This window comes from Scylla paramamosain, chromosome 22 (assembly GCF_035594125.1).
Source record: "Scylla paramamosain isolate STU-SP2022 chromosome 22, ASM3559412v1, whole genome shotgun sequence".
Classification (NCBI taxonomy): domain Eukaryota; kingdom Metazoa; phylum Arthropoda; class Malacostraca; order Decapoda; family Portunidae; genus Scylla; species Scylla paramamosain.
Genome location: NC_087172.1, coordinates 10,535,562 through 10,558,878, shown reverse-complemented (window position 1 = coordinate 10,558,878; position 23,317 = coordinate 10,535,562). Strand labels below are relative to the sequence as shown.

Below are 23,317 nucleotides of genomic sequence, written 5' to 3'. Positions count from 1 at the left end.
ATTTAGTTTTCTTTCTTTCTTTAATATTATATTTTTTTTTCACGTGTTATTAATGTTTTAATTTTCACACACACACACACACACACACACACACACACACACACACACACACACACACACACACACACCGGCAAAATATATAAAAAAAAACTTTCCTTATGCTGCAAACGTGATGTGAAATGATGATGATGATGATTATGATAATAATAAAAATAATAATAATAATAATAATAATAAATGGACTTGTTAATAAAAGCATTTTTTTTTCCCCAGAATTGCTCCAATTTCCATCGACTCTGTTTTCCCCAGCCTTGAGGTCTCCTTCCTCCCCTATAAAAAGCTCATCACTGCCTGTCATCCTCACTCTCTACGCTCCTCAACGAGGCAACACTCCCTCGCTCTTACCTCCGCGCGTCTCTTTAGCTCCGGAGCATCGCGCTGCCAACATGAGGTTTATCGCGTCTGGTGCCTTGTTGCTGCTGCTGCTGTGTGTAAGTACGTGGTTGTGGTCGTGTGCGTGACCGTGGGCGGAGGTCACTTCTAATAAAAACATAAGAGCATATATTATAGAAAGTTGCAGGAATCCATCAGGGTTACTTGAGGCGGCAGTCTTGTGTAACACCCACTCACTGAATCCACCTCTCATTCCCATCCATAAATAAAAAAAAAAAAATTTTAAGCTCCATATTGACTTGTCACTAGCCTGATTACCGAGTCTATTCCAGTCATCTACTGTTCTATTTGTGAACCAATTTCTCCATCTTTTTTTTAAAATTAACATTATACGAGCGGGTTCGTTTCCATATGCGCATCACCAATTTGCTACATAATGTAGAGTTTGTAGACGATTCCTCTCGACTTTTGCTCATATTTTAAGCACTATATAACATATAAACAATAAGAACCAGGGATGATGACTTGCACTTTCTAAACATATTGTATCCATCGAAGAGAGAGAGAGAGAGAGAGAGAGAGAGAGAGAGAGAGAGAGAGAGAGAGAGAGAGAGAGAGAGAAATGGGGGCTGACTGTCCAAGAAAGACCAGCCATGACTTTCTTGTTGAACAAGATGAGTGTTGTTGCTGCCGGGGATTACATACTTCGGGATTTGAAAGTTCAAGTAATTTCAAGTAAAAAATAATCTATGCATATATGCTGTGTTTCTCTTTATTTTGCGAGAAATTAACATGTAAGTTGTGAGTTGCGGGAGTCACTCGCCTGGGTGGTCCTCGGCCTCCTTCCTTGCCGCCTCGGCTCGCCGCGTGGCATTTTTTTGTGTCTACGCAGTTAAAGCCTTACAGGAAACAATTAGCAAATGACAGATTAAATTTTTGTATTTTTCAGTGAAGAAAATGTACAGGTAACACAGCAATGTGGTGCCGCCGCGATTAGTTTTTTTTTTTTTTAAATGGTTCGATTACTCTTTACCTTACCTTGAAAACTTTCACCATGGCCACTTGGTAACATGTCCGAGCATTAAAAAAAAAAAGAAAAAATTATGGTAGTGTTGCTCTGATTTTATTTGCAGGCACTGCTATCACTTCGGAGTATTAAATTCATAGGCACAGTTCGTTTTAACAAAAAGGGTGGGTAGAACTGTTTGTTTTGTCTCACAAAACAAACAAGCTTTATTTAGCTACTGTTCCACAAATTACCACAGTAGTTGATTCACAACATATTCTATGAGAGCTTAAAGGAACGAACAAGACCAGAGAAACTTAACACGCAAATTTCACCACACACTTCCACATAACATGATAGGTACTCCTGCCTCCGAAAATCCAATTTAGAATTTTTCCCACAAAGCCGAAAGGTTTAGTGATGTAGTCAAAAGACCGTCCATCACTTCCAACGCACATGATACCATAATCCATTTGGAAAAATCTTCTCCCCAATGCCCCAGTTTAAGTGAGGTAGTCACCTAGGCACAAGTTACCCCGACCGCCATGGTAGGGGATCAGGTCCTTGATAGTATTACCCTACCACATCGACCACAATTGTATACTAGCCTTACCGGGCTTCATTTCTCTTGACACTCCCACTTAACATGACCTACAGAACGCACTTAATTTATTATTACATCCCGCAAAACAGAGGAGAGGCGGTGAGAGGTGTACACAAAGCACGCCAACAGATATAACTTAAATCCTTTTAACACTTCACCACCAAACTATTGTCACTGTCTTCTCATATATATATATATATATATATATATATATATATATATATATATATATATATATATATATATAGAGAGAGAGAGAGAGAGAGAGAGAGAGAGAGAGAGAGAGAGAGAGAGAGAGGCGTTCCCAAGCCATGGAGGCCAGGCTTTGACTCCGTGGCACCCTGGCCCCCAGCGTCACTCTCACCGTCCGTCTTGCCAGCCTCTTCCATAATATTTAATTCCCTCTCTCCTCTCTCCCGCTATACAACCTTGGGATCTATTATGCCATTAGTGAAATCGATCAAGAAATGTGAAAAAAAAATTTAGTTAGAGGGACATAAATTATTCCCGGGGTTGCTTTTAATAATTCTCATTTTGGAATAATTAATACCTACTTTTCCGCCTGGTCAGATGATAATTAAAAAAAAAAAAATCATTATGTGATGATCAACCTCCACAACGAATAATTCACACACGTTAAACCTATAATATATGAATTTGACCTGCCGAAGTATTTAAAAGGGTCACTTTTCTGAGATGATGCAATCTTTACACAAATTAACTATTACGTATACCGTACCCGCGGGCTATTCAAACACACGGGGAGAGGAAATGAGGAAGGCATTATAGCAATACAGTGGTTGTTAAGTGCTACTTTTTAAAACATACATGGCAACTCACCAGCTTCATGACGACTGCCCAGCATTCCCACCAATTCTGTAAATGTCCCTTCAGGTTTAGATTATTTAATATTCTTTCAAAGTTATGTCAAATTTTACCTTGTTCCGTGAATTCTGTCCCTTTATGTACTTGTGTATTTGTGTTTGCATGCCTGTACTGATGGTGGGGCTTCGTATTGTCATGTGGACAATACTGTCTTGAGCTGCTCCAATACGTTCAGCTGCTGCAAAAGTACAGGGGAATATCCTCTCTCACGGAGATGCTGGCACACTCTGTAGAACAATCTATCAGGGTGTCTTTTATGTGGGTAACTGTGTCTGTATTCTGCTGCTGCAACCCTGGCATTCCGATCACAAAATGAATATCATGTCATGAATATCATCACTTGAATGCCATATCCGAAAACTCAATGTTACTGATTATGAGAGGCATCTTCACCATAGCAAAAAGATGCACTTTGGCAGTCAGCTGATTGGTGAGACCTATCACTTTGGTGTCAAGACGTCAACTGTTGAGTGTTGAGAGGGTGATAGTTGCAGTGAGTTGCCATGTATATTAAAAAAAAAGTAGCACTTAACAAAAACTGTATTGTTGCATTATGTGTACATTTTCTTCACTGACACATACAAAAATTTAATCTGTCATTTGGTAACTGTTTCCTGCAAGGTTTTGACTGCATAGATTGTACACAAAAAAATATCACTTAATGCCGCGTGGCGTCCTCGCGAGGTGAAAAGGGGAGGAAGGAGGCCCACCCAGATGAGCGGCTCCTGCAAGATACAACTTAGGTTCGGTTTACACTACTCCGTTTTTACGGATTCCGTCTCCGTTCACCGTCCAACAATGACGTCACAAAATGGAGTACGTACTGAACGGAGGAGTTAGCCGTCGTTCTCCTCACGGCCATGCTGACAAACATGGCAAACTTGGTTCATCTCTTCCGCTCGATGGCGTTCGTTCAAGCAGAGGCAGAAATGAGCTCGGTTTCTACTGCAGTCGCTCGAACGGAAACGGTGGTGATGTCATTGTTGGACGTATTTTTTTTTTTTATGTAGGAGGGTCACCGGCTAAGGGCAACAAAAATCCCCCCCCCCAAAAAAAAAAATGCCCACTGAGATGACAGTCCTTTAAAAGGGTCCAAAGCGTCAGTAAAAAATCGAAGGATAAGTGTCTTGAAACCTTCCTCTTGAAGAAATTCATATCATATTATTATTATTATTAAACATAACGGAGAAGGCAGAGTGGGACGAGCGCAAGCGCTATAAGTTGCCAGATGACAATCCCCACCCACCTTGACCGTAGAAAGAAGAAAGGAAAAGCAATTAGCACAATAGTAAGATGAAATCAGAGCAGGAGGAGAAAATAGGTTAAACAATTATAAAGAACGCCTCAACGAACTGAGAATTATTAAAACTCACAAAAAAAATCAACAAAAAAAATCAACAATTCTGACTTATTTAATATATGTCAGACAACACCAGTAAATGTAGTATAACTACTTAAAACTTGATGGTATAAAATCACAAGTATAGTTACATAATTCATCACCGGTATAGCTGCAAAAGCAACCAGAGTTTAATTGACTAGACTCTTCAAGATTTTGTTCGAAGCAGACTTGAATTTTTGCACATCACTCGCAGTGCATGTACCCTCGTCAAGCATGTTCCAAAGTCTTACAGCACAAGGAACAAAGCTTCGCTGAAACTGACTGGTGTGACACCTAACCTGCTGTAAGCAGCGCGCATGTAAATTTGACGCAAGTCGAGTGTTTCTGGTGGGCACAAATGCATTTGGGATGGAGGCATTCAGCGGGTGAAGCTGGTTGGCATGGATCTTATATAGCATGCAGACACTGCTGACATTGCGTCGGTGACCAAGATCCCAAGCTGCTTCGCCACCACAGAGGAACCTAGCGGAGGAGACAACTCTGTCAATGAGACGGAGGTGGGACACAGCTGCGGAAGACCATACAGGAGCACAATACTCCAGCAGTGGAAGAATAAAACACCGGAAGCAGCTGGCAGAGATAGACTGGTCACCAAAAATCCGGTAAGCCTTCCTCACAACGCCAAGCTTTTGCGAGGCAGAACTAACAAGACGCCTGATGTGCCGTTCAAAAGACAGTTTTGAGTCGAATCTGACACCCAAAATATCAAGCTCATCACATACTGTCAGAGGCGCGCCATCAACAAGCAGAGGGCCGTGAAGGGGATTTAGCGTGCGAGAGCGTGAAATACACAAGCATTTTGATTTTGATGCATTCAGTTTCATGTTCCAGGTGCGACACCAGTCAGATATACGTCTGAGATCCTCATTCAGGGATGTACTAACATCAAGACGTGAATTCGGTGACTCAACAGTAGCAACAAGTGTCACATCATCTGCATATCCGTAAATAGGATTGCTAGTGATTTGTAGTAGATCGGAAGTGTAGACATTGAACAGCAGAGGTCCCAGTACGCTACCCTGGGGAACACCTGAGTGGACGCTGTACCAGTCACTGTAGCAACTATCAACGCACACACGGTGGGTGCGGTGGGTCAAAAATTGAGTCAAGATGGACAGTACCGGGCCACCGACACCAAAAGATTGCAGCTTCCTGAGAAGACCGGCATGGTTGACTCGGTCAAAAGCTGCAGAGAAATCAAGTTGGACTACCCTGGCTTCATGCCCACAGTCAAGAGCTTGCTGAATCTTATGAGAGATAGTGAGTAGCGCATCCGTAGTCCCTAGATTCTTCCGATAAGCAAACTGATTAGCTGGTATCAAATGAGAGTGTTCAAGGTAACGAGAGAGACGACCAGAAATAACATGTTCAAAGATCTTAGAAAGTAACGGCGTGATAGAGATTGGTCTATAGTTGCTGGCATCAGATGATGGAGAGCCTTTAGGGATCGCTGTGATGTTCGCATTTCTCCAGCACATGGGGAAACTACAGGTCAGGATTAGGCGTCTGAAGACTGCACTCAGTTTGGGAGCAAGAACTGCAGCTGTTTCCTTCAGAAACATAGGAAACATCCCAAGCGGATCCGTGCCGCCATGGGAGTCGAGTGCTAAAAGTAGTCTCATGACTTCCTTAGACCTAAAAGCCAGTTTTGTCAAGACTGGCATGGCGGGAGGCAACTCGCTGGTGGTGGCTGGAGCTCGACAGAGCTTGGAGTCAAAGTGTTTCATCAGCAGATCAGCTTTGCCTAGGAAGATAGAAAAACAGAAGCAGGTAGAGAGTTCCAGAGTTTACCAGAGAAAGGGATGAATGATTGGGAATACTGGAAACTCTTGCATTAGAGAGATGGACAGAATAGGGGTGAGAGAAAAAAGAAAGTCTTGTGCAGCAAGGCTGCGGGAGGAGGGGAGGCATGCAGTTAGCAAGATCAGAAGAGCAGTTAGCATGAAAATAGCGGTAGAAGACAGCTAGAAATGCAACATTACGGCGATGAGAGAGGCTGAAGACAGTCAGTTAGAAGAGAGGAGTTGATGAGACAAAAAGCTTTTGAGTCCATCCTGTCTAGAAGAGCGGTATGAGTGGAACCTCCCCAGACATGTGAAGCATACTCCATACATGGACGGGTAAGGCCCTTGTACAGAGTTAGCAGCTGGGGGGATGAGAAAAACTGGCGGAGACATCTCAGAACGTCTAACTTCATAGAAGCTGTTTTAGCTAGAGATGAGATGTAAAGTTTCCAGTTCAGATTATAAGTAAAGGACAGACCGAGGATGTTCAGTGTAGAACAGGGAGACAATTGAGTGTCGTTGAAGAAGAGAGGATAGTTGTTTGGAAGGTTGTGTCGAGTTGATAGATGGACGAATTGAGTTTTTGAAGCATTGAACAATACCAAGTTTGCTCTGCCCCAATCAGAAATTTTAGAAAGATCAGAAGTCTGGCGTTCTGTGGCTTCCCTGCATGAAATGTTTACTTCCTGAAGGGTTGGACGTCTATGAAAAGACGTGGAAAAGTGCAGGGTGGTATCATCAGCGTAGGAGTGGATAGGACAAGAAGTTTGGTTTAGAAGATCATTAAAGAATAATAAGAGAGTGGGTGACGGGACAGAACCCTGAGGAACACCACTGTTAATAGATTTAGGAGAACAATGACCATCTTCCACAGCAACGATAGAACGGTCAGAAAGGAAACTTGAGATGAAGTTTCAGAAAAAAGGATAGAAGCCACAAGAGGCTTGTTTGAAGATCAAAGCTTTATGCCAGACTCTTTCAAAAGCTTTTGATATACCCAAGGCAACAGCAAAAGTTTCACCAAAATCTCTAAAAAGAGGATGACCAAGACTCAGTAAGGAAAGCCAGATCACCAGTAGACCGGCCTTGATGGAACCCATACTGGCAATCAGATAGAAGGTTATGAAGTGATAGATGTTTAAGAATCTTCCTGTTGAGAATAGATTAAAAAACTTAAGGTAGGCAGAAAATTAAAGCAATAGGACGGTAGTTTGAGGGATTAGAACGGTCACCCTTCTTAGGAACAGGCTGAATGCAGGCAAACTTCCAGCACGAAGGAAAGGTAGATGTTGACAGACAGAGCTGAAAGAGTTTGAATAGGTAAGGTGCAAGCAAGGTGCAAGTTTCGGAGGACAATAGGAGGGACCCCATCAGGTCCATAAGCCTTCCGAGGGTTTAGGCCAGCGAGGGCATGGAAAACATCATTTCGAAGAATTTTAATAGGTAGCATGAAGTAGTCAGAGGGTGGAAGAGAAGGAGGAACTAGCCCAGAATCGTCCAAGGTAGAGTTTTTAGCAAAGGTTTGAGCAAAGAGTTCAGCTTTAGAAATAAATGTGATAGCAGTGGTGCCATCTGGTTGAAATAAAGGAGGGAAAGAAGAAGCAAAGTTATTGGAGATATTTTTGGCTAGATGCCAGAAGTCACGATGGGAGCTAGATCGTGAAAGATTTTGACACTTTCTGTTAATGAAAGAGTTTTTTGGCTATTTGGAGAACAGACTTGGCATGGTTCCGGGCAGAAATATAAAGTGCATGAGAATCTGGTGATGGAAGGCTTAAGTACCTTTACTGGTCGAGAAAAAGAATGAGGAATGTACGCCTCCATGCCAGACACTATCACCTCTGTTATGCGCTTAGCACACAAAGACGGATCTCTGACACAGAAGCAGTAGTCATTCCAAGGAAAATCAGCAAAATACCTCCTCAGGTCTCCCCAACTAAGAGAGGCAAAACGCCAGAGGCACCTTCGCTTAGGGGGATCCTGAAGAGGGACTGGAGCGATAGGACAAGATACAGATATGAGATTGTGATTGGAGGAGCCCAACGGAGAAGAGAGGGTGACAGCAAAAGCAGAAGGATTAGAGGTCAGGAAAATGTCAAGAATGTTGGATATATCTCCAAGACGGTCAAGAATACGAGTAGAGTGTTGCACCAATTGCTTTAGGTCGTGGAGGATAGCAAAGTTGAAGGCTAGTTTACCAGGATGGTCAGTGATGGGAGAGGAAAGCCAAAGCTGGTGGTGAATATTGAAGTCTCCAGGAATGGAGATCTCTGCAAAAGGGAAGAGGGTCAGAATGTGCTCCACTTTGGAAGTTAAGTAGACGAAGAATTTCTTATAGTCAGAGGAGTTAGGTGAGAGGTATACAGCACAGATAAATTTAGTTTGAGAGTGACTCTATAGTCGTAGCCAGATGGTGGAAAACTCGGAAGATTCAAGAGCGTGGTGTACGGAAACAGAATCCGTAAAAACGGAGTAGTGTAAACCGGACCTTACACGTTAATTTCTTGCGAAATAAAGCAAAACACTGCATATGTGTGTAGAGTACTTTCGACTTAGACTTCAGAATTACTTGGACTATCAAATCCCGAAGTATGTACCTTAACTCGCGGGACACCCTGTATATTCCGATATTTACTTTGGTGCCAAATGAACGCGATATTGCGCCACTTTTTCTCGTTTTAAATCAATCGGTCAATCAGTCCAATGTTTGCATGAAGAAAATAAATTATTTATATAATACCAATATCGCGCGTCTCGCGCGTTTTATAAGTCTTTACTGTGTCAATGTTTCAGTTCCTGGTATTTTAACTTGAGGGCGTGTATTGAGTGGCAGGATAATAATATGACCGTATGAGCACTTTACAATATATTAATTGATAACACGAACAATGGAGGTAGAGGAGATACTACAGTGTGTACCATGCTTGCAAGCGGGAGCTCTTGTCTTTTTTGTGTCAAACATTTTTGTGTCAAATACATCACGGACTGCCTGATTTCCAGTGAGAAATGTCATCCTCTCGTCCACCTCTCGTCTTTCCACTTTTGTTATTCTTATTATACACTTATTACTGCTTAAAGCGTATTGATTACCCATAAATATCAGTGATAAACTGTACGCATGTCATGCAGGGTGACTGCTTGGTGTCTGCAGTCCTAACCCAAGTTGCAGCTGCTCATTATGTTTCTTTTCTCGCAGGTTGTGGCCGAATCAGAGTGTTCAAGCTACGTACCGTGAGTTGCAGTTGTTGTGGTTTTATTACACTGAACAAACTTTATGTAACAGCGACAGCATCAAACAACAAAAATATGTAACAAGAACAGCATCGAACAACACTAAAACTAAAAACAATTACAAGAGCGAACAAAAACAACAACAACAACAACAACAACAACAACAACAACAACAACAACAACAACAAACAACAACCAACAGCAAAGAGCTGGAGGAAGCCAACACAATAATTATTCTCAGCACTAAACCGGTTTCGTATTGTATCAGGGGGTGCTGTGAACCTATTATCAATGACCCAGGTGTGACCTCACTGAATGCTTCCCTTTGTGTCTCCCAATACAAGTGGGCAGTCACAGAATGCCTTCTCATGGCAACTTTTTTCTTTCAAACAACTCTACATGCACGTAATACATGCACACCCTTCAAATTTAAATATTCAATATGGTGATTCCTACACCAGCCTCGGAGTCTAAATGCGAGGAGAGGACCACAAAATTTTAATATCCCCAGGTCAGACTGCTTTTCTTCTGGTATCGACCGCAAATGCCTTAACACCTATTCAAATTTTTCTTCATTAACTTCTTTAACATTCATGCCTTTAGACTTGGATCTAGATTTTAAACACCATCTCTCCTCTAGTAAGCCTCATCTTCTTTTCCTCACCGAAACACAGGTGTCTGAGGCAGCTGACAGTAATTCCTTCTCTGCTTCCCTCCTAGTTTCTCTATCATAATTTTCATTCCAAAGTCTCTGTGCGCAACGACCTAACTTGCTCTCGTGCCCTTACTCTTGAATCTTCCAAAGTTTCTACCATTTACCTACGACTGGTTTTCTAAAACTAAGTTTATCTGTGTTGTATACCCCTTAACTAACTCATTTAACTTTATTCTTTTATTTATTTATTTATTTTTATACTTAACTTTCATATTAAAACACATTCCGATTTTTACCTTTCACAGAGATTTTCATTCTTGGAGACTTCACTGTTCACCAACAGCTTAGTCCTTTTTCTCCTTTCACTGACTAATATGGTCAAAGTGAAATGAAGTCACTCAGTAACGCATCTTTTCATCAAGCACGTAAAACATATAAATGTATACAATAATATAATCACATAATAAATTTATAAAATACAACATGCCAAATCAAACATGATAAAATATGTGGTCACTGCATGCGAAGTGCCACAGAAAATAACGTCACTCAACATAATTCAGAATTAAATCAACACATAAAACATATCAATGCACATATAGAATATATGAAAACCATAGTATACTGAATAAATGAAATCCAGACGCTCAAAGCACAGGAAAAATTCTTTAAGTATTACTTACGACAAAGGCAAGGCAGAGAACGACCACATACCTCATAATGCACTTGAATGCGTGCACCTTCCAAAAACTAAAACAGTCTACTCTTGGAATCTGACTGAGGGTCTGTGTGGATCGTTCTGTCCTCCGCCTTATATTCACTTCATTACTACAGCGGCGACATACTACATACACTGTTACATACTGTTATATACATCGTTATCCTTAAGGTCTAAAATCCGGCTAGCTAATTCACTCATCTTTTCCTTTGGTACTCAAGACCACCAGAATATTTATATGTAGATTTTCAAAACTCAGGGTTCTAGAGGATAATGACTCTTACACACGTGTATATATTTTTTTCATGTCCTTTTAACTCGCATATCACCAAGTCAAAAGAGTGGGGCACCGTTTGCACTTGCTTGCGTAGACTGTCCCTATCTCTAATTCATTAAAAGTACATTTTTATATTTGTGATCGACACAGCAAGATTAATTCTTAGTTTCGTGCACAAGTTCATTAATCATGCTCTGTAGTCCGTCTTGGTCTTCTGCTTATCGCTTGGGTACATCTATGTCCACCGATGAATTTGCACCTCCATCAGGGCAGGCATTGTCCTGTTTGGGGCCATCGGCGGCGTAAGCGACAACTTAATGCCAGGTCCTACAGATAATTCCTAATAGAAAAATCAAATAATGGAGGATAAGTGTCTTGAAACTTCCCTATTGAAAGAATTCAAGTCATAGAAAGAAATACAGAAGCAGGCAGGGAACACCCTAAGTGTCTTGATAACCCCATCAACTTTTTTCTTCATTAACTTATGCAACATTCGCGGTCTCAGATCTAATTTTCAATCAATCTGTAGAACACCACCTCTCCTATACTAAACCTCATCTTCTTTTCCTCACTGAAACATAAGTGTCTGAGGCAAATGACAGTAGTAGGGAGCAAAGTTCACTACGCAGCTAATTACTTAGATCCTCTGCGGCTGAACTGAATCAGCCCGCAGTAGCATTTAAGACAAAACAAGGTTACTGATGAGACACAAAAAACTACTATCAAAGAGTGCCCACAAACACACAGGAGGGTCATTCACCGCTCACTGCGCAATAGCTCGGCCTGAACACTCGCACAGCCGAGGAATCACTTTCCTGGATATATTGCGTGGTATACATAACTATAACCTTACTGGCAGACAACTGCGAAGACTCCTGTTCTATATAAGCAGGCCGTGGCGTACGGCCAGTAATGACTCACTTATCCCCTTAAGGCAACTGGCCGACTGAGTATTATCCTGCCCTAGTCTCATTCAAATATTAGAGCACGTCTTCGTGTGACTAATCCCTCCAAGCGCCAAGTAGTGACTGAGAAAGTGCTCTTGCCGCTCCATTTTCCCGCGCTGCCGCTAAGGGAAGGGAATACAAGGAAAAGGGGGGAGGGGGGTCGAGACGTACATACAGACGCCTGCCCACACACTGCTCCCCGCGCGGTCTTTACTTGAATAAAACACTTTACTTTTAAAAATTCTGCTGATTAAACAAAAGGGACTAGAAGAATTCTGATTATTTCATTGTCAAGGTGAACTCTTCTGCTGTAAACTACGTGAGATTGAAACTGACTGAACAAATAGAAATAGGATAAATTAATCGAGGAAGGAGAGTCTCTGGACGCGGGGATTCTTATGGTAAGTTTATGGAAGCGTGCAGCCACTCTTAATCGTACGTCTGGCGTTCGTACGCTAGCTCTATCTCATTATTCTTACTACGTTCTTCTTTTTATGTTGCTTTATCTCGCTGCACATTAGACAACAACTGTATTGTCATCATCAGTGATAAAATATAGGTAACGAAAGACAACAACAACAAACTTAAAATGACAATAACAACTTGAATAAAAACAAGAAAACTGCAAACACAACACGATTCTTGCTATGAAGCTATCACTAAATCTTCCGCAGTAAATGACACACACACACACACACACACACACACACAGATTAGTGATGTTAATGACAATAATAATGCCGATAACGTTACTATACTACTACTAATCCGACAAATGTACAATAATGACTAATTTAAAATTATTATTGTCGTTATTATTACTATAATAATAATAATAATAATAATAATAATAATAATAATAATAATAATAATAATAATAATAATAACAACAACAACAACAACAACAACAACAACAACAGCAACAACAACAACAACAACAACAACAACAACAATAATAACAATAAATAAACAACAATAATAATAAAGTGGGAAATGAGACTTCCACACAACAAATAATTATAACGACAAACGAGTTTCTCGTAACTGGATGCAGGTGGAGGTGCCCCCCAGTGAATCCTCACACTCAATGCATCCACTACTACAATAACTGCATACTGTACAAGCCTTTCTCCTGTCGTCGTGGCGAACAATGCTGTCCCGGACCGTGCGGTACCCAGTGTGTCCCGATTTATTACCATTGAAGGTGAGTTTTGAAGAGAGAGAGAGAGAGAGAGAGAGAGAGAGAGAGAGAGAGAGAGAGAGAATCAAGAATGCATGCGTGTTTTTCGCATGTAAACCATACTTATTATTATTATTATTATTATTATTATTATTATTATTATTATTTTATTTATTTTATTTTATTTATTTTTTTTGCAAGTTAGCGTTACATTGGCACAACCTCTTGTCTAACACGTTTCTAGCAAGTAGAGATGAGTGGTGTAAGGAAAATATATACACAGTAAGTGTAATTATGTTATTCACTTAATAGTATATTGAAATTGATGTATTTTGAAGTCCCTCACGTCAAAAAAAAAAAAAATAATAAAATAACATGGTTGTTATTTCTTTCTTCAACTACTTCTTATAATAATTATGATTGGTATTATTCTTATTATTGTTTCTTCTTCATCCTTTTCTTCTTCTTTTCTTCTTCTTCTATCTCATTATTATTATTATTATTATTATTATTATTATTATTAGTGCTTATATTATCATCATCATCATCTTTAAGGCTACCATACACTATCAATCATGACTGCACAATACTGATTGCACAAGCACACCGATAAAGTGTGGGTATGATTGAAAGAATGCGCAAATAATTGGAGATGACTGAAGATGGTTCAACATGATTTCATGCTTAACCGTCAATCATAACCCTTGCACAATCATGATTGACGGTGTGTGGCAATGACTGGGTAAAAACGTCAGTCTTACCGCACCGGCAGACATGGCGAGTAGTATACGGGAAACTCAGCCCTTTTAGCAGAAGTTTTATGATTTGTACCGAGATACTAGTAGTAAAAGTAACAGCGGTAGTAATAGTCGTTGTGATGATGATTATATATAATTAATAATAATAATAATAATAATAATAATAATAATAATAATAATAATAATAATTATTATTATTATTATTATTATTATTATTATTATAATTATAATTATTATTATTATTATTATTATTATTATTATTTATATTATCATATCATTATGACAGCATTCCTCCATGACGAAGGTCTCGTGTGCTGCGGTGCCTCCTCTATAGTAAACCCACCATGAGCTGCCGCCGCCGCCGCCGCTGCCCCACACTACAGTCAACAATTATGGTTTATAATCTAAGCTTTCAAGGATAAAATGTAGACATGATATTGTACTGACCATCGAAAAAAATAATAATAAATAAAATTATTTATATATATATATATATATATATATATATATATATATATATATATATATATATATATATATATATATATATATATATATATATATATATATATATATATATATATATATATATATATATATATATACGCACACAAATTTAAGTAAAAAATGCACTGATATTTGAAAGTTTTCATATTGTCCTTTAACCTGACCCGTGTGTCACTAAGTCCTTGTACCTACCCATCCTTTTGTCACTCCATGAGTGAAATGGTGATGGAAACCAACAAACAGGCATTATTTTACTGTTTTGGTCTTTTCCTAATGTCAAGACTTTAGAAAATACTAAACGAAAAGCATGGCCTCAAAAAGATAATAGGGAGTTGTCTTAGCCTTATTTAGACTGTGTTGATTGTTAATTAAGACCAAGACTGCAGACTGTTGGTGAAGACCAAGGCTGTGCAGACTGTTAGTGAAGACCAAGGCTGCGTAGACTGTTACTGAAGACCAAGGCGCTGCAGACTAGGCTGTGCAGACTGTTAGTGAAGGCCAATGATGTGCACACTGTTAGTGAAGACCAGTGCTGTGCAGACTGTTAGTGAACACCAATGATCTGCACACTGTTAGTGAAGACCAGTGCTGTGCAGACTGTTAGTGAAGACCAATGATGTGCACACTGTTAGTGAAGACCAAGGCTGTGCAGACTGTTAGTGAAGACCAAGGCTGCGCAGACTGATAGTGAAGACCAAGGCTATGCTGACTGTTAGTGAAGACCAATACTGCATTTCAGCCTTTTGCATATATATATATATATATATATATATATATATATATATATATATATATATATATATATATATATATATATATATATATATATATATATAGTCAGAAATTACAGGATAAGTTCTTGAAACTTCTCTCTTGAAAGAGTTCAAGTCATAGGAAAGTGGAAATACAGAAGCAGGCAGGGAGTTCAGAATTTACCAAAGAAAGGGATGACTGATCGAGAATACTGGTTAACTCTTCCATTAGAGAGGTGGACAGAATAAGGGTGAGAAAAAGAAGAAAGTCTTGAACGGCGAGGCCGCAGGAGAAGAGGAAGCGTGCAGTTAGCAAGATCAGAAAAGCAGTTGGCATGAAAATAGCGGTAGTAGATAACAAGAGATGCAACATTGCGGCGATGAGAAAGAAGCTGAAGAGAGTCAGTTAGAGGAGAGGAGTTGATAAGGCTAAAAGTTTTTATTCCACACTTTCTAAAAGAGCTTTATGAGTGGAATCCCCCCATACATGTGAAGCACACTCAATACATGGGAGGATAAGGCCCCTGTACAGAGTTAGCAGCTGGAGGGATGAGAAAAACTGGCGGAGACGACTCAGAACGCCCAACTCCATAGAAACGTTTTTAGCTAGGGATGAGAAGTGAAGTTTCCAGTTTGGATAACAAGTAAAGGACAGACCGAGGATGTTCAGTGTAGAAGAGGGGGACAGTTGACTCTTATTGAAGAAGAGGGGATAGTTGTCTAGAAGGTTGTGTTGAGTTGATAGATGGAGAAATTGAGTTTTAAGGTATTGTACAATACTAAGTTTGCTCTGCCCCAATAAGAAATTTTACAGAGATCCAAAGTCAGGTGTTATGTGGTTTCCCTGCGTGAAATGTTTACTTCCTAAAGGGTTTGACGTCTACGAAAAGGCATGGAAAAAAGCAGGGTGGTATCATCAGCGTACGAGTGGATAGGATAAGAAGTTTGGTTGAGAACATCATTGATAAGTTGTATGAGTGACAGGAGAGAAGCCTGAGGAACAACATTGTTAATAGTTTTAAGAGGAGAACAGTGAACATCTACCACAGCACTAATAGAACGGTTAAAAAGAAAACGATAAAAGCCGTAGGAGGGTAAATTGGAAATCAAACTTTTGTGCCAGACTTTACCAAAAGCTTTTGATATATCAAAAACACCAGCAAAAGTTTCACCAAAATCTCTAAAAGAGACCAAGACTCAGTAAGGAAAGCCAGATCACCAGTACAGTGGTCTTGACGGAACCCATACTGGCGATCAGATAGAAGGTTGTGAAGTGATATATATTTAAGTATCTTCCTGTTGAAAATAGACTAAAAACTTTAGAAAGGCAAAAGATTAAAGGAATAGGACGGTAGTTTGAGAAATTAAAACGGTCACCCTTTTTAGGATCAGGCTGAATGTAGGTAAACTTCCAGCAAGAAGGAAAGGTAGATGTTGCTAGACATAGTTTGTCTAGGAAAGGTTTCGTAGAACAATAAGAGGGATCCCATTAGGTCAGTAAGCCTTCTGAGGGTTTAGGCCAGCGAGAATATGGAAAACATCACTACGAAGGATCTTAATAGGTAGCATGAAGTAGTCAGAGGGTGGAGGAGAGGGAGGAAAAAACCTTGAACCATCCAAGGCGGAATTTTTAGCAAAGATTTGAGCGAAGAGATCAGCTATATATATATATATATATATATATATATATATATATATATATATATATATATATATATATATATATATATATATATATATATATATATATATATATATATATATATATATATATTTTTTTTTACGTAGGATGGACCGGCGAAGGGCAGCAAAAATCTAATAAAAAAAAAAAAGCCACTGAGATGCCGATGTCACAGGGGATTTGGCACCCCAGTGGATATGGTCTCCCCGAGTGGAATTCCCCAGTGATTTTGGAACCCCTAGGGATTTCGGCACCCTTATTTTTACCAGAGAATATGACCCCCCTTTTTTTTTATCACTTTAGATTGTGAAAGTTATGATAAGAGCCACTCTCCATTTTGTGTTGTCTGTGATAAAAAAAAAAAAAAAAAAACTCACAGTTGCCTTTCACTGTAATTGGTATTTGTAATATGAAATACTCTTTGAAAAATTTCAATTCAGTTGTTGCATGACGCTATTTGTAAATAGCCATTTACCCCAGTGCTGAGAAAAGTAAGAGGAAGGGAACAGAAAACATGAACTACGATGGAAAGTTACGGCAAGGTGATACCATAACACTCTTTTTCTTCTATAAATTTTGTTATGCATTTATATTGCACAAGTGTTACAAAAGCAACATAAACAAAATCAGCAACAAACAGTAATAATAATAATAAGAATAATAATGAAACCAGAGAACAAACCTGTATGCTGAGCCACCCTAAGTGAACTAACCCAGGAGCTATGAAACAGCAAAGAGGAAGGCTAGTAAATAAGGCTCAGATGCTTCAAACTGGGACTCACTTGGGAATATGAAGCTGGCAAGAAGTAGTTGAGACATTTAATTCGGGTTTATAATGTTTGATGCATAATGATTTGAATATTTTCAAATCAAAATTTTAAAAATAAATCTTAATTTATTTTTAACAATAATAAGAATAATAATGAAATTATATGTTTGAGTAGGAAATAAAAGAGGGTGCCAATAAATGGAGGGGGATACCAAGGGGGGTCCAAGTAACCTCAGGGATTTTGTCTCGGGGAAGCTAAATTTACAAGGGTGAATGGTTTGGGGATGCCGCGATAGGGGGAAGTCAAATCCCCTATGACACCAGTCCCGAATAGGGTCCGAAGTGTTAGTAAAAAAATAAAGGATAAGTGTCTTGAAACCTCCCTCTTGAAGGAGTTCAAGTCACAGGAAGGTGGAAATACAGAAGCAGGAAGGGAGTCCCAGAGTTTACCAGAGAAAGGGATGAATAGGGAATACTTGTTAACTCTTGCATTAGAGAGGTGGACAGAATAGGGGTGAGAGAAAGAAGAAAGTCTTGTGCTGCGAGGCCGCGGGAGATGGTATCAGTACCACAAGGTTAAAGTAAAGGAGGGAAAGATGAAGAATCAAAGTTATTGGGGATGTTTTTGGTCAGAAGTCACGAGGGGCGTTAGATCTTGAAAGATTTAGACACTTTCCATTCATGAAAGTTTTTGAGCTAGTTGGAGAACAGACTTGGTATGATTCCTAGTAGACATATAAAGTGCATGCGATTCAGGTGATGCAAAGCTTAAGTACCCTTTGTGGGTCACCTTTCCATCATGTATAGGACGAGAACCGGCTGTTTTAAACCAGGGTGTGAAGGTTTAAGTCGAGAGAAAGAGTGATGAATGTACGCCTCTATCACCTCTGTTATGCGCTCAGCACACTGAGATGGATCTCTGACACGGAAGCAGTAGTCATTCCAAGGAAAATCAGCATATTACCTCCTCAGGTCCCCTCAAACAGCAGAGCCAAACGCCAGAGGCACCTCTGCTTTGGAGGATCCTGAGGAGGGATTGGAGCGATAGGACAGGATACAGGTACGAGAGTGTCATCAGAGAAGCCCAACAGAGAAGATAGGGTGACAGCATAAACAGAAGGATTAGAGGTTAGGAAAATTCAAGAATATCGGGCGTATCTCCAAGACGGGCAGGAATACGAGTAAGGTGTTGCACCAATTGTTCTAGGTAGTTGAGGAGAGCAAAGTTAGAGGCTAGTTCACCAGGATGGTCAGTGAAGGGACAGAAAAGCCAAAGCCGGTGATGAACATTGAAGTTTCCTAGAATGGAGATCTTCGCAAAAGGGAAGAGGGTCAGAATGTAACTTTGGAAGTTTAGTTAATGAATTTCTTATAGTCAGAGTAATTAAATGAAAGGTATACAACACAGATAAATTCAGTTTGAGAGGGACTCTGTAATGATGATGGAAAACTTTGAAGCTCCTAGAGCATGAGCTCGAGAGCAAGTTAAGTTGTTGCGCACATAGAGCCAACATCCAGCTTTGGACTGAAAATGAGGATAGGGAAAATAAGAGGGAACAGAAAAGGGGCTACTGTCAGTTGCCTCAGACATCCGTGTTTCAATGAGGAAAAGATGAGGTTTAGTAGAGGAGAGATGGTGTATTACAATGATTGAATATTAGATCTAAGGCCGCAGTTGTTACAAAGGTTAATAAAGAAAATGAGGATAGAGAAAAGTAGGAAGGAACAGAAAAGGGGTTAATGTCAGTTGCCTCAGACACCTGTGTTTCAGTGAGGAAAAGAGGATGAGGTTTAGTAGAAGAGAGGTGGTGTTCTACAGATTGAAAATTAGATATAAGGCTGCGAATGCTGCAGAAGTTAATGAAGAAAAAGTTGAGGTGGATGTCAAGACACGTAGGATCGATACCAGAAGAGCAGTCCGATCTGGGGACATTTGTAGTCCCCCCCCCAGATGCACAGAGCCACTGACATTGACACGAAACACAAGGATTAGTGCAAAATAACTGACAAATACTTCAAGATTGATATAGATATTGACGCCACCAAGACGTGAAGGAGTTCTTTCTGTATATAATAACAAGCAATCTTACCTCAAGGATTTTCCTAGAAAGGCCAGGACTTCCCACCTTGTCTAATGTTGATAACCTTGAGCACGAGCACTCGCCACATTACACAATTACACATTATCAAGTAAAGCAGTGTGTTATGTTGCTTCTTGTTTTTCTTCTGGCAGTCATCTGTTGTACTGACTCAACTTTGCATTGTTGTTACATTCGTCATAATCGTTATGTGTAATTACTATCTTTTTTCAAATATATATCGTCCTCTGATGGTATTCCTTTTAGACCAACATACATTTGCTTTGAAAATTTATTTATTTATTTTTTCGTTCACATACACAACTCCCTCCTTTTAAAAATACGTATTGTGTTCAATCTCTTATTCATCCACGCAGTGTTGCGTCTTTAACTTCTGCTGCTATTTCAGTGGTTATCATTCTGAACTTGCAAACTACATGCCTTCTCTCTTTCCGTGACCTCGCTGTAGGAGATACTATAATCATTCTCACTTATTTTGTCTACCTAATCTGATGATACAAGAAATAACCAGTATCGTCAGTCTTTCATCTTTTTAATTGTTAAGAGCTGACAATCTGTTTCTTTTTCCTTTTTCGAACGACATGAAACACTTTCAGAGGGTGTCTATATTATGCCTAAGTTTCTAAACTTTTTTGAAACTCCTATGACTAACAGGAAGAGACAGTAGGCACCTGCCGAAACGATAGTTACTCCCAGGGAAGTCTAAAGCACTGGATCAGGGGGTGCTGTGAACTTATTATTAAACCCAACTGTGACCTCACTGAACGTTTCCCTTTGTGTCTCACAACACAAGGGGGCAGTCACAGCCTGCCGTCTAAAGACAATTTTCTTCCTTCACACAAAACTACAAGCACCTAATAACACACACATCCTTCACTCAAAAATTTCAAAATTATCATGGCGACTCTTACACCAGCCTCGGAGTCCCCATCAGGGAAGGGGACCACAAATGTCCCCAGGTCGGACTGCCCTTCTGACGACAACCCTAAGTGTCTTGACAACCCTCTCAAGTTTTTCTTCATTAATTTCTGCAATATTCGTGGTCTAAAACCTAATTTTCAATTTGTAGAACATCACCTCTCCTCTTCTAAACCTCATCTTCTTTTCCTCACTGAAACTCAGGTGTCTGAGGCAACTGACAGTAGCCCCTTTTCTGTTCCCTCCTACTTTCTTTATTCCCATTTCTCTATCCAAATTTAGATGTTGCGTTTATGTGCGCAACGACTTAACCTGCTCTCGTGCCCACGCTCTTAAATCTTCCGAGTTTTCCACCATCTAGCTACGACTACATAGTCACTCTCAAACTAGATTTATCTGTGCTGTATACCTCTCACTTAACTCCTCAGACTATAAGAAATTCTCTGACTACTTAACTTCCAAAGTGGAGCACGTTCTGAATCTCTTCCCTTTTGCAGAGATCTCCATCCTTAGAGACTTCATTGTTCACCACCAGCTTTGGCTTTCCTCTCCCTTCACTGACCATCCTGGTGAACTAGCCTTCAACTTTACTGTTCAATGCCTCAAAAACTCAATTCCTCCATCTATCAACTCGACACAACCTCCCAGACAACTATTCCCTCTTCTTCAATGACACTCAACTGTCCCTCTCTTCTACACTGAACATCCTCGGTCTATCCTTTACTGGTCACATCTAAACTGGAAACTTCACATATCATCTCTAGCTAAAACAGCTTCTATGAAGTTAGGCGTTCTGAGACGTCTCCGCCAGTTTTTCTCACATCCCCCAGCTGCTAACTCTGGCCCTTGGCCAGTGTCCCTCCTACATAAAAAAAAAAAAAAAAAAACTTGGGAACATCAGATTGAGTTTTTTTTTCATTTATTTTATTTTATTTTATTTTATTTATTTACTTTAATATTTTATATTCTTATATTATTATTATTATTATTATTATTATTATTATTATTATTATTATTATTATTATTGTTATTATTATTATTATTATTATTATTATTATTATTATTATTATTATTATTATTATCATTATTATTATTACAATTATTATTATTATCATTCCTCTAATATTTTATTTCGTTATATTTTTTTTTTGATGTGTGTCTATGTTTTGCTCAGCACACTAAATCAATTTATTTTCTCATGCATGTATGTGGGAGGAGACAGTAGACACCTGCTGAAACGATAATTACTCCCAGTGAAGTCTAACCACTGGTGCAGTTTGTATTGGATCAGGGGGTGCTGTGAACTTTCCAATGATCCAGTTATGAAATCACTGGACGTATTCCTTTTGTATCTCACAACTCAAGGAGACAGTCACAATCTATCTTCTCAATGCAACTCTTCCTTCACTCAACTCTACATGCACCAAATACTCTCACACCCTTCACTCAAAATTCATAATCTTATGGTGACTCATACACCAGCCTTGGAATCCCGGTCCGGGGAGGTGACCACAAATGTCTTCAAGTTGAGTTGCTCTTCTTCATTGTACCTTGACACTCACTTCAACTTTTCTTCATTAACTTCTGCGACATTCGCTGCCTTAGATAAAATTTTCAACCCTCCAAATAACTCTCCCCTCTTCTTTAATAACATTCAACTGTCCTCTTCTTCCACACTGAACATACTCAGTCAGTCCATTACTTTTAATCAGTCTGTCCATCATACTCAGTCTGTCCATTACTTTAATGGGCAGTCTATCCATGCGAGCGGCCAAAGGTGAGAGGGTCACGACTTTGCCCGGGCTCACTTCCCCACCAGGTCACTCAGTGAAAGAGACATGCCCTGCACCAACCCCCCGAACTAGCCAGCAGAGAGGCAGCGTGGTTCAGTGGTAAACCCGACTCCCTGACCGACGAAGCTGCCCTTCATCGAAGCAGACTGGATGAGTGAGTGAGTAATTTTATAGTAAATTAGAGACGTCGCAGTGAGGCTGGTAGATACCTATCAGCGCCAGCATTTTTAATTGTCTCCGATTTCGTGGGGCAAAGGGGTGACTTAGCTAAATTTGAAATCGATGTGCAGGAAAAGTACAGCATGAATTGCTGCACAAGTGTATCTAAAATTAAAAACATAACCCTTAATATTAATATTCCTACTTACTGGTGTATGATAAGGCTTTGTTAATTGAATTATAAGATAAAACTAAAAATAGGTAATGAATTTTTTTTTAAGTAAGTATAAACAGTAAAAATAAAAGGATGTTGACTTCGGCTTGTGCATTTTATCTGGGAATGTTGAAAAATATCAGATATCACTGACACGTCCTGTATATGAAAGTAATCAGTGAAATAAAAAAAGAATAGCACCGCTGGCGGACGTACGACGTACTTATCTTGATCATGATTCTTCAGTTAAAGAAAGCGCCGCGCGCCGTTAGGGAGTGTAAAGTGTAAACAATAGCCTCTCAGTTCTGCCGATACAAAGGCCTTTACTTTGCTTTACTATATCCAGAATAGGGTATAGCTCGTTCTTTCAAGAATTTTCTTAATTCCGCTGTAGTCCATGATTGTGGCGGTGATGTATCCATTGTGCAGGGTAGTCCAGTGTCTGTGTTTTGGTTTGCTCGCTGCCCAAGTACCCGAGGATAGTGATCGTACCGCAAAAATAAAGTCTCTGATACAAAATTATATTTTCTTTACATTAAATGGATTTGCCTGTTGTTTAGTACATGAAAATGCAAGTATATATTA

The 23,317-nt window shown here is 39.6% G+C and overlaps 1 long non-coding RNA gene across 1 annotated transcript; it reads left to right on the top strand.

Annotated features, from left to right (window-relative positions):
- Positions 1-274: 274 nt before the first annotated feature.
- Positions 275-14,321, top strand: LOC135111534 (uncharacterized). Its single transcript, XR_010273766.1, has 4 exons — positions 275-491; positions 9,271-9,305; positions 12,957-13,106; positions 14,127-14,321. It is a non-coding gene; the product is annotated as an uncharacterized LOC135111534 (long non-coding RNA).
- Positions 14,322-23,317: the final 8,996 nt, after the last annotated feature.